We start from the raw sequence: 11,922 nt of genomic DNA on the forward strand, positions 1-11,922 counted from the left end.
AAAATAAAATCTAGAATCATCTTCCTATATCGAAACAAAGCATACTTCACTCATGCTGCCAAACATACCCTCGTAAAACTGACCATCCTACCGATCCTCAACTTCGGTGATGTCATCTATAAAATAGCCTCCAACGCTCTACTCAACAAACTGGATGCAGTCTATCACAGAGCCATCCGTTATGTCACCAAAGCCCCATACACTACCCACCATTGCGACCTGTACGCTTTCGTTGGTTGGCCCTCGCTTCATACTCGTTGCCAAACCCACTGGCTACAGGTTGTCTACAAGTCTCTGCTAGGTAAAGCCAGCGCTCCAGCAGGTATATCTCACTGGTCACCCCCAAAGCCAATTCCTCCTTTGGTTGTCTTTCCTTCCAGTTTTCTGCTGCCAATGACTGGAACGAACTGCAAAAATCTCTGAAGCTGGAGACTCATATCTCCCTCACTAGCTTTAAGCACCAGCTGTCAGAGCACCTCACAGATCACTGCACCTGTACATAGCCCATATGTAAACAGCCCATCTATCTACCTACCTCATCCCCATACTGTATTTATTTATTTATCTTGCTCCTTTGCACCCCAGTATCTCTACTTGCACATTCATCTTCTGCACATCTTCCATTCCAGTGTTTAATTGCCATATTGTAATTACTTCGCCACCATGGCCTATTTATTGCCTTAACTCTCTTATCTTACCTCATTTGCACTCACTGTATATAGACTTTTTGTTTTCTTTTGTTCTACTGTATTATTGACTATGTTTTGTTTATTCCATGTGTAACTCTGTGTTGTTGTATGTGTCGAATTGCTATGCTTTATCTTGGCCAGGTCGCAGTTGCAAATGAGAACTTGTTCTCAACTAGCCTACTTGGTTAAATAAAGGTGAAAAAAAACACACAAAAAAACGCACAGCACTTACACAAATGACTTATGATTGGCTGAGAGATATTGATGATAAAAGATTGTGGGGGCTGTTATGTTAGACTTCAGTGCGGCTTTTGACATTATCGATCATAGTCTGCTGCTGGAAAAACGTACACCCCCTGTTATATTGTGAATTAAGAGTTACCTGTCTAACAGAAAACAGAGGGGGTACATTAATGGAAGCCTCTCTAACATAACCTAGGTAGAATCAGGAATTCCCAGGGCAGCTGTCTAGGCCCATTACTTTTAAAAGTCTTTACTAATGACATGCCACTGGTTTTGAGTATTTTGTTTATTTATTTATCCTTTATTTAACTAGGCAAGTCAGTTAAGATCAAAATCTTATTTACAATGAAGGCCTACCCCGGCCAAACCCTCCCCTAACCTGGATGTTGATGGGCCAATTGTGCTCCGCACTATGGGTCTACGGATCACGGCCGGTTGTGATGCAGCTAGTGTGTCTATGTATGCAGATGACTCAACACTATACATGTCAGCTACTACAGCAAATTAAATGAATGCAACACTTAATAATGAGCTGAAGTCAGTTTCAGAATGGTTGGAAAGAAATAACTTAGTACTTAATATTTAAAAAACTGAAAGCATTGAATTTGGGACAAATCATTCACTAAACCCTAAACCTCAACTAAATCTTGTAATGAATAATGTGTAAATTGAGAAAGTTGCAATGACTAAACTTAGAGTAACCCTGGATTGTTAACTGTCATTGTCAAAACCTGATGCAACAGTTGCTAAGATGGGGAGAAGTCTGTCTATAATAAAGCGCTTCTCTGCCTTCTTAACAGCACTATTAACAAGGCAGCTCATACAAGCCTTAGTTTTGTCGCACTGTCCAGTCATGTGATCAGGTGCCACAAACAGGGACTTAGGAAAATTACAATTGGCTCAGAACAGGGCAGCATGTCAATCTCTCATGGCTCAAAGTAGAGGGGAGATTGACTTCATCGCTACTTGTTTTATTAAGTAGTATTGACATGCTGAATGCACCAAGCTGTCTGTTTAAAAAAAACAGATAAAAGTACACCTTATGGAACAGCGAGGACTGTGAAGAGACACAGACACAGACACACGCAAACACATGCATTGTAAAACTCAGCAGAAAAAGAAATGTCCTCTCAATGTCAACTGCGTTTATTTTCATGTGTAAATATTTGTATGAACATAACAAGATTCAACAACTAAGACAGAAACTGAACAAGTTCCACAGACATGTGACTAACAGAAATGGAATAATGTGTCTCTGAACAAAGGGGGGTCAAAATCAAAAGTTAGTCAGTATCTGCTGTGGCCACCAGCTGCATTAAGTTTTGCAGTGCATCTCCTCCTCATGGACTGCACCAGATTTGCCAGTTCTTGTTGTGAGAAATGTGGCAAAGCAATTCACTTTCTGTCCTGAATGCAAACATCATACACCTGCAAGTTCCCGGACATTTCTGGGGGGAATGGCCCTAGCCCTCACCCTCTGATTCAACAGGTCCCAGACATGCTCAATGGGATTGAGATCCGGGCTCTTCTCTGGCCATGGCAGAACACTGACATTCCTGTCTTGCAGGAAATCACACACAGAACGAGCAGTATGGATGTTGGTATTGCCATGCTGGAGGATCATGTCAGGATGAGCCTGCAGGAAGGGTACCAAATGAGGGAGGAGGATGTCTTCCCTGTAACGCACAGCGTTGAGATTGCCTGCAATGACAACAAGCTCAGTCCGATGATGCTGTGACACACCGCCCCAGACCATGACGGACGCTCCACCTCCAAATTGATCTCACTCCAGACTACAGGCCTCGGTGTAACGCTCATTCTTTCGACGATAAAACGCGGATCAGACCATCACCCCTGGTGAGACAAAACCGCGACTCGTCAGTGAAGAGCACTTTTTACCAGTCCTGTCTGGTCCAGCGACAGTGGGTTTGTGCTCATAGGCAACGTTGTTGCCGGTGATGTCTAGTGAGGACCTGCCTTACAACAGGCATACAAGCCCTCAGATCAGCTGTCCGTCCTGTCTCCCTGTTGCGCTGTCTTAGGCGTCTCACACATTACAGACATTGCAATTTATTTCTCTGGCCACATCTGCAGTGCTCATGCCTCCTTGCAGCAAGCCTAAGACACGTTCACGCAGATGAGGAGGGACCTTGGGCATCTTTCCTTTGGTGTTTTTCAGTCAGTAGAAAGGCCTCTTTAGTGTCCTAAGTTTAGTGTCCTGAGTTTAGATTTGTGGTAGTAGAGTAGTGGCCTGAGGGCACACACTTAATGTTTTGTGAAAAGTAGTATGAAATGTAATGTCATGTAAAACTGCCTTAATGTTGCTGGACCCCAGGAGGTTTAGGGAGATGTATGAGAGAAATACAGTGCCTACAGAAAGTATGACTTGTTCCACATTTTATTTTGTTCACCCATTTACACACAATACCCCATAATGACAAAGTGAAAATATTTACATGGGTATTCACCCCCCTGAGTCAATACTTTGTAGAAGCACCTTTGGTAATGATTACAGCACTTACAGAGTCTTTCTGGGTTAAGTCTGTAAGATCATTCCACACCAGGATTGTGCAACATTATTCTTTCCCAAGTTCTTCAAGCTTTGTCAAGTTGGTTGTTGATCATTGCTAGACAACCATGTTTAGGTCTTGCCATAGATTTTTAATTAGATTTAAGTCCAAATTATAACTTCTCTACTCAATCTTCTTGGTAAGAGCTCCAGTGTAGGTTTTGTAGATTTGGCCTTATGTTTTAGGTTATTGTCCTGCTAAAAGATTAATTAATCTCCTATTGTCTGGTGGAAAGCAGACTAAACCAGGTTGTCCTCTAATATTTTGCCTGTGTTAAGCTCCATTACGTTTATTTTTTAGTCCTGAAAAAACTCCCCAGTCCTTAACGATTACAAGCATACCCATTACATGATGCAGCAACCACTATGCTTGAAAATATGGAGTGGTACTCAGTAATGTGTTGTATTGTATTTGCCCCAAGAATAAGACTTAGTAATGTAAAATGTAAATGTATGATGTTTGTATTCTGGACAAAAAGTGAATTGCTTTGCCACATTTTTTGCAGTACAACATTAATGCTTTGTTGCAAACAGGATCCATGTTTTGGAATATCTTTTCCTTCTGTCAATTAGATTAGTATTGTGGAGTAACTGCAATGTTGATGATTCATCCTCAGTTTTCTCCTATCACAGCCAACTCTGTAACTGTTTTAATGTCCCCATTGGCCTCGTGGTGAAATCCCTGTGCAGTTCCGTTCCTCTCCGGCAACAGAGTTAGGAAGGTCACCTGTAATTGTACTTATTGAATCAAGACATTTCAGCTTTAATTTTTTACAATTAATTTGTAAAAAATATCTAAAAACATAATTCCACTTTGACATTATGGGGTATTTATTGTGTGTAGGTCACTGCCATTTCTTTATGACCCTTTAATGCAAGTGTGCACCAGCAACGTACTGTTGATTAGCAGTGTTGTTTTTAGCGCTCATGTGATTGCAGAGTTTGCAAAACAAATGGCCACTGGAATGATGCAAATAATAATGATATCGTTCTCCCAGGCAGGCAGAGGCTACTTTGTAGTCAACATTTAACTGAGAAGGTTTTTGGGAAATTCTTTAGATCTCTACCAGAAGAAGGTCATCATTAGCATCATCGCTAACGGCTACACAAAGTGAAGACACACACGCACCACACACACAGACATGGGCATTCCAGTGCAGTTTCAGAAAGTTGCAGTAAAATAAGAATCACTGATGCATTTTGGTCATGTCTTATGATTAACTTGAGCAAATGAATACATGTTCTAATAATTTCAATACATTCAGTTGATTTCCTATTAAGTTCATTGCATTTATTTTATATTGTTGAATTACATTTTAATATCTGGTTCCCGTGATTCTGTCTGCGTTCTCCGCAATGTGGATTTTATAGGGCCTTATCGTCACGACTTCCGCCGAGGTCCATCCCAAGCACCACAGCTCCTACGCCCATGGAGCTGGGAGGTGCTGCACGTAGGGCAACCTGAGGAGGGGCCGGTCCATGCACCATCTGTGGCCACAGAGGGTGCACTGCCAGTCGGTCGGTGCTGGAGAGGTTCCTCTGGGAGTCGAGGCAGCAGGCAGGGCACTCTTGTGTCACCCCAGGTGAGTCGGCACCAGGCTCACCCAGAGGCCTCTGTTGCACACATGTTTGTGTATATTAATTTTCCTGAGTTTTCCCCACATTCCCAGCATAAGGTGCTCGTAAATTCAGGCAACAGAGGGCTTTCACGGGGTGAGGGCTTTCACGGGGTGGTCGAGAGAGTGCTCGGGGAGTTGTTTAGGGGTTTCCGTCGGTGTGACTACGGTGGAAAGTCCAGACGGGTCTCCACCGTGCGCATCCCCTCTGAATATGCCGATTTTGCTCTTGCCTTCTGTAAGAAGAAGGCGACTCAATTACCACCCCATCGATGGGTGATTGTGTGATAATTCTCCTGGTAGAAGCAGCACTTCCCAGGAGTCACGTGTATCCCCTGTCACAAGAGGAGATGACGGCTATGGAAACATATGTCTCCGAATCCCTGGAGCAGGGGTACATTCGGCCCTCCATTTTACCTGCCTCCTCGAGTTTCTTTTATGTGAAGAAGAAGGATGGAGGTCTGCGCCCGTGTATTAACTATCGAGGCATCAACCAGATCACAGTGAGGTACAGTTACCCCCTACCTCTCATAACCAGTGCGATTGAGTCAATGCACGGGGCACGCTTCTTCACAAAATTGGATCTCAGGAGCGCTAACAACCTGGTGCGTATCCGGGAGGGGGAGGATTGGTATATGGCATTTAGTACCACCTCTGGGCACTATGAGTACCTCGTCATGCCGTACGGGTTGATGAATGCTCCATCAGTCTTCCAGGCCTTTGTAGACGAGATTTTCCGGGGCCTGCACGGGCAGGGTGTAGTGGTGTATATCGACTACATTCTTATATGCTCCGCTACACATGGCGAGCATGTGTCCCTGGTGCGCAGGGTGCTTGGTCGACTGTTGGAGCATGTCCTGTACGTCAAGGCTGAGAAATGGCTGTTTTTCCTACCTCATTTCCACTTCAGGGGTGGAGACGGAGAGTGCCCACATTACAGCCGTGCCTAATTGGCCGACTACCACCACGGTAAAGGAAGTGCAGCGGTTTCTAGGGTTTGCCAATTACTACCGGAAGTTTATCCTGGGCTTTGGTCAGGTAGCGACTCCCATTACCTCGCTTCTGAAGTGGGGGCCGGTGCGTTTGCAGTGGTCAGCTGAGGCAGACAGGGCTTTTGGTCTGTTTACCTCGGCTCTCGTGCTGGCTCATCCGGATCCCTCTTTGGCGTTCATAGTGGAGGTGGACGCATCCAAGGCTGGGATAGGAGCCGTGCTCTCTCAGAGCTTGGGTATGCCACCAAAGCTCCGCCCCTGTGCCTTCTTTTCGAAGAAGCCCAGCCCGGCGGAGTGAAACTATGGCGTGGGTGACCGGGAGTTGTTGGCTGTCGTCAAGGCTTTGAAGGCGTGGGGACATTGGCTTGAGGGGGCTAAGCACCCTTTTCTCATCTGGACTGACCACCGCAATCTGGAGTACATCCGGGTGGCGAGGAGACTGAATCCTCGCCAGGCAAGGTGGGCCATGTTTTTTACCTGTTTTGTTTTTACCCTATCCTACAGACCAGGTTCCCAGAACGCGAAGGTAGACTCACTGTCCCGAATGTATGACACATACTCCCGGCCTCTTGCCTGGTGGCACCGGTAGTGTAGGAGCTGGACACGGACATCGAGCGGGTGTTACATACAGAGCCCACTCCCCTCCAATATCCAGCTGGGCATCTGTACGTTCCGTCTGCTGTCCACGACCGTTTGATCTATTGGGCCCATACGTCACCCTCCTCTGGTCATCCGGGCATCGGTCGGACAGTGCGCTGTCTTAGTGGGAAGTACTGGTGGTCCACTTTAGCTCAGGACGTGAGGGTTTATGTCTCCTCCTGCTCGGTGTGCGCCCAGTGCAAGGCCCCTAGGCACTTGCCCAGAAAGAAGTTACAACCCTTACCCCTTCCACAACGGCCAACGGCCGTGGTCTCACCTGTCGGTGGATTTCCTAATGGATCTTCCTCCATCACAGGTTAATTCCACGATCCTGGTCGTTGTGGATCGGTTTTCTAAGTCCTGTCGTCCCCTCCCTTTGCCCGGTCTCCCTACGGCCCTACAGACTGCAGAGGCCCTGTTTACACACGTCTTCCAGCACTACGGGATGCCTGAGGACATAGTATCTGATCGAGGTCCCCAGTTCACGTCAAGGGTCTGATAGGGCATTCATGGAACGTCTGGGGGTCTCGGTCAGCCTTATGTCGGGTTTTCACCCCGAGAGTAACAGGAAGGTGGAGAGAGTAAACCAGGATGTGGGTAGGTTTCTGCGGTCCTATTGCCAGGACCGGCCAGGGGAGTGGGCGGCGAACTCTCTCCGCCACTTGTCCACTAACCTCTCCCCCTTCCAGTGCGTACTGGGGTACCAGCCGGTTCTGGCGCCTTGGCATCAGAGCCAGATCGAGGCGCCTGCGGTGGATGTCTGGTGTAGGCGCGCTGAGGAGACATGAGACGCCACTCATGTGCACCTTCAGCAGGCCGTGAGGCGCCAGAAAACCTGCGCAGACCGCAGTGAGGGCCTGGTGTTCGCACCGGGGGACCGGGTCTGGCTCTCTACCCAAACCTGCCCCTCCGCCTGCCCTGCTGGAGGTTCCTCCGCCCCCTCTGGACATCGAGGGGGCCCCGGCATATTCAGTTCAATCCATACTGTATTCGAGGCGTTGGGCGAGGGGCCTTCAGTACCTCGTGGAGTGGGAGGGGTACGGTCCGGAGGAGAGATGCTGGGTGCCGTGTCTCCATCCGGATCGCCCTGCGCCTCGCCCTCAGGGTCGTCCCCAAGGCCAGTGTCGGCGCACTGCTGGAGCCGCGCGTCAAGGGGAGGGTACTGTCACATTTCACCATGTTATTGGATTTAGGTTAAAAGTTAGCTGTAAAAAATATGAAATTCCCTTATTTTGATTACTTTTTCGCAATCCAATCAGTTTTTTTAAAACGTTGATTCAATGTCATTACATTGAATTTGTTGGATGAAATGATGTGGAAACAACGTTGATTCAACCAGTTTTCACCCAGTGCAACTGCGTGACCACTTGTTTACTGTGGTTGCTAAGCAACCGGAAAGCAATGTGCTACCTCAAATAGAACAAGGAGATAGCAAGGGTTTGTAAAAAAAAAAGAGGAATATTTGGTGCTACTGCAGCTGCTGGAAGTAGTGCAGCAGACAGAGATGAGGAGAAAGTAGCAGGCCTTAATTTTGCAATTGGAACGGTTATAAGGTGACAATGGGCATTTGCCTGACAAAAAAGCTTAACCGAAAATTCCATAACCTTCACAGCCCTACTTCATACTCTAGTTCTCCCACTACACCAATAACTAATAATTTATTTGGGTGGCTATTACTAACAGCTGGTTGTAGGCTTGAGGTGAGGCAGCTGTGGTAATGCACACCAGTGACTTCTCTATATGAAGCCTCAACACTCTTAAGTCAGATTTGGGTTGTGACCATAACTAACACATTGAGAGAGGGAATGTTCTGAGTGGGGTTTGATTGATTTGTGGTGTAATGTTCCTCATGTTGAAGGTTTAGGAATTTGGAATTGATCTTGCTGATTGCGATTGGCTTTCTGCCTCTCAAGCAAAACAGGGAAAATGCAGTAAATTCAAAACACACCCATATCACACAATTCCACTTTTATAATTTCTGTGTTTTGGTGATAGAGTGTGATAAATATATTTTTAAAACGCCTTCTGACTACATAATCATGTTTCTGCATGTATTGTAAACATACTGTATGTCCGGAGGTGAGAAAAGTTTACACGTTGAAAGGGTCAATGGGACTGTACGAGGACATGGAGATAAGATGGAGACAGAGCTAGACCGAATAACTCATTTGTTAGCGATGTTAAGAATGTTTGTCTTGGAGTCATTCCAGTGGGAGGAATGACCCTATTTATGAGATAAGATTGAAGGCGTCTGTTGAATGTGTGCATGCTTGAGTTTTAGTGTGAGCATTATGCATTCTGAATGTACCACTAATGAATAGCACAAACCTTTACAGCTCTTGTTACAATCTACAGGAAAACCAGTGGAAATTACTATTGTTCCACTAATTCATTGTCTCATGAATACATCACAGTCTTTTAAGCCTTCTTTTGAACTCTCTTCAACGCCACCTACAAGTCAATCTGTTTTAAAGCTATGAGGTAGTAAGCGACGAACTGTGTATTAAAAACATAAAATATGTTCCTCTTTTAAAATTATTATTCTGTGTGGACTACTTCTTTGTACTCTGGGGTATTATTCATTTTCTATAGAATTACTGCTGTTTTCCAGCATATTTCCTCTAAGGAATCCCTGATTTTCACAGGAAAGTCCCTCTCTCCTCTCATATCGCTCCAAAGACAACTCTCTCTCTATTTCTCAGAAAAATAGGGAGTGCTGCTTTGCCTGACCTAAATATACTGGACAAAAATATAAATGCAACATAAAACATTTTCCAAGATTTTACTGAGTTACAGTTCATATAAGGAAATCAGTCAACTGAAATGAATTCATTAGGTCCTAATCTATGGATTTCTCATGACTGGGAATACAGATATGCATCTGTTGACCTCCATTTGGCTCATGCAGCGTGACACATCTCCTTCTCATAAAGTTGATGAGGCTGTTGATTGTGGCACGTGGTATGTTGTCCCACTCCTCTTAAATGGCTGTGCAAAGTTACTGGATATTGTTGGGAACTGGAACACGCTGTCATACACATCGATCCAGAGAATGCCTAATTGGTGACATGTCTGGTGAGTTTGAAGGCCAGGGAAGAACTGGAACATTTTCAGCTTCCAGGAATTGTGTACAGATCCTTACGACATGGGCCTGTGCATTATCAAGCTGAAACACGAGGTGATGGTGGCGGATGAACGGCACGACAATGGGCCTCAGGATCTCATCACAGTATCTCTGTGCATTGCCATTTAATAACATGCTATCGATAAAATGGAATTGTGTTTCTTGTCGGTAGCCCATGCCTGCCCGTACAGCGGTGCTTGAGGCGTCACTACAGACACCCTGGTTCGATTCCAGGCTGTATCACAACCGGCCGTGATTGGGACTCCCATAGAGCGGCGCACAATTGGCCCAGCGTCATCTGGGTTTGACAAGTGTAGGCTGTTTGTCACGCCCTGATCTGTTTCACCTTGTGATTGTCTCCAACCCTCCAGGTGTGATTTATTTTCACTAGTGTATTTATCCCTGTTTCCTGTCTCTCTGTGCCAGTTTGTCTTGTATGTTCAAGTCAACCAGCGTTTTTCCCATGTTCCTGCTTTTCTATTCTCTTTTACTAGTCTTCCTGGTTTTGATCTTTTCCTGTTTTTCTGGACTCCATTCCCAACTGCCTGACCATTCTGCCTGCCCTGACCTCGAGCCTGCCTGCCATTCTGTACCTCTGGAACTGGTTTTGACCTTTTGCCTGTCCACAACCATTCTCTTGCCTACCCCTTTTGGATTGTTAATAAACATCTTGGACTCTAACCATCTGCCTCCTGTGTCTGCATCTGGGTCTCGCCTTGTGCCCTTATACCGTCATTGTAAATAAGAATTTGTTCTTAACTGACTTGACTAGTTAAATAAAAGTTAAAAAATGTAATAAAAATAAGAAACATCTCAATTGGGTTGAGGTCGGATGATTGTGGAGGCCAAGTCATCTGATGCAGCACTCAATCACTCTCCTTGGTCAAATAGCCCTTACACAGCTTGGAGGTGTGTTGGGTCATTGTCCTATTGAAAAACAAATGACAGTCCCACTAAGAGCAAACCAGTTGGGATGTTGTATCACTGCTGATCCTGTGGTAGCCATGCTGGTTAAGTGCGCCTTGAATTCCAAATTCAGTGTCACCAGCAAAGCACCCCCACCACACCATCACACTTCCTCCATGCTTCATGGTGGGAACCACACACATGGAGATCATCCGTTCACATACTCTGCGTCTCACAAATACGCGGTGGGTAGAACCAAACATCTCAAATTTGGACTAATCAGACCAAAGGACAGATTTCCACCGGTCTAATGTCCATTGCTTATGTTTCTTGGCCCAAGCAAGTCTCTTCTTCTTATTGGTTTCCCTTAGTAGTGGTTTCTTTGCAGCAACTTGACCATGAAGGCCTGATTCACACAGTCTCCTCTGAACGGTTGATGTTGTGATGTGTCTGTTACTTGAACTCTGTGAAGCATTTATTTGGGTTTCAATTTCTGAGGATGGTAACTCTAATGAACTTGTCCTCTGCAGCAGAGGTAACTCTGGGTCTTCCATTCCTATTTTGGTCCTCATGAGAGCCAGTTTCATCATAGCCCTTGATGGTTTTTGCAACTGCACTTGAAACTTTCAAAGTTCTTAAAGTAATGATGGACTGTCACTTCTCTTTGCTTATTTGAGCTGTTCTTGCCATAATATGGACTTGGTCTTTCACCAAATAGGGCCATATTCTGTAGACCACCCTTACCTTGTCACAACACAACTGATTGGCTCAAATGCATTAAGAAGGAAAGAAATTCCACAAATGAACTTTCAACAAGGCACACCTGTTAATTGAAATGCATGAAGCTGGTTGAGGGAATGCCAAGGGTGTGCAAAGCTGTCATCAAGGCAAAGGGTGGCTACTTTTGAATAATATATTTTGATTTGTTTAACACTTTTATTTTTGGTTACTGCATGATTCCATACAGTATGTGTTATTTTATAGTTTTGATGTCTCCACTAATATTCTACAATGTAGAACTTTTTTTTTAAATAAGAAAAACCCTGGAATGAGTAGGTGTGCCCAAACTTTTGACTGGTACTGTAAGTGGCATTGTGATATGTGAAAAAACTGCACATTTACGAGTGGTCTTTTATTGCACCTG

Source organism: Oncorhynchus tshawytscha, linkage group LG05 (assembly GCF_018296145.1).
Source record: "Oncorhynchus tshawytscha isolate Ot180627B linkage group LG05, Otsh_v2.0, whole genome shotgun sequence".
Taxonomy (NCBI): domain Eukaryota; kingdom Metazoa; phylum Chordata; class Actinopteri; order Salmoniformes; family Salmonidae; genus Oncorhynchus; species Oncorhynchus tshawytscha.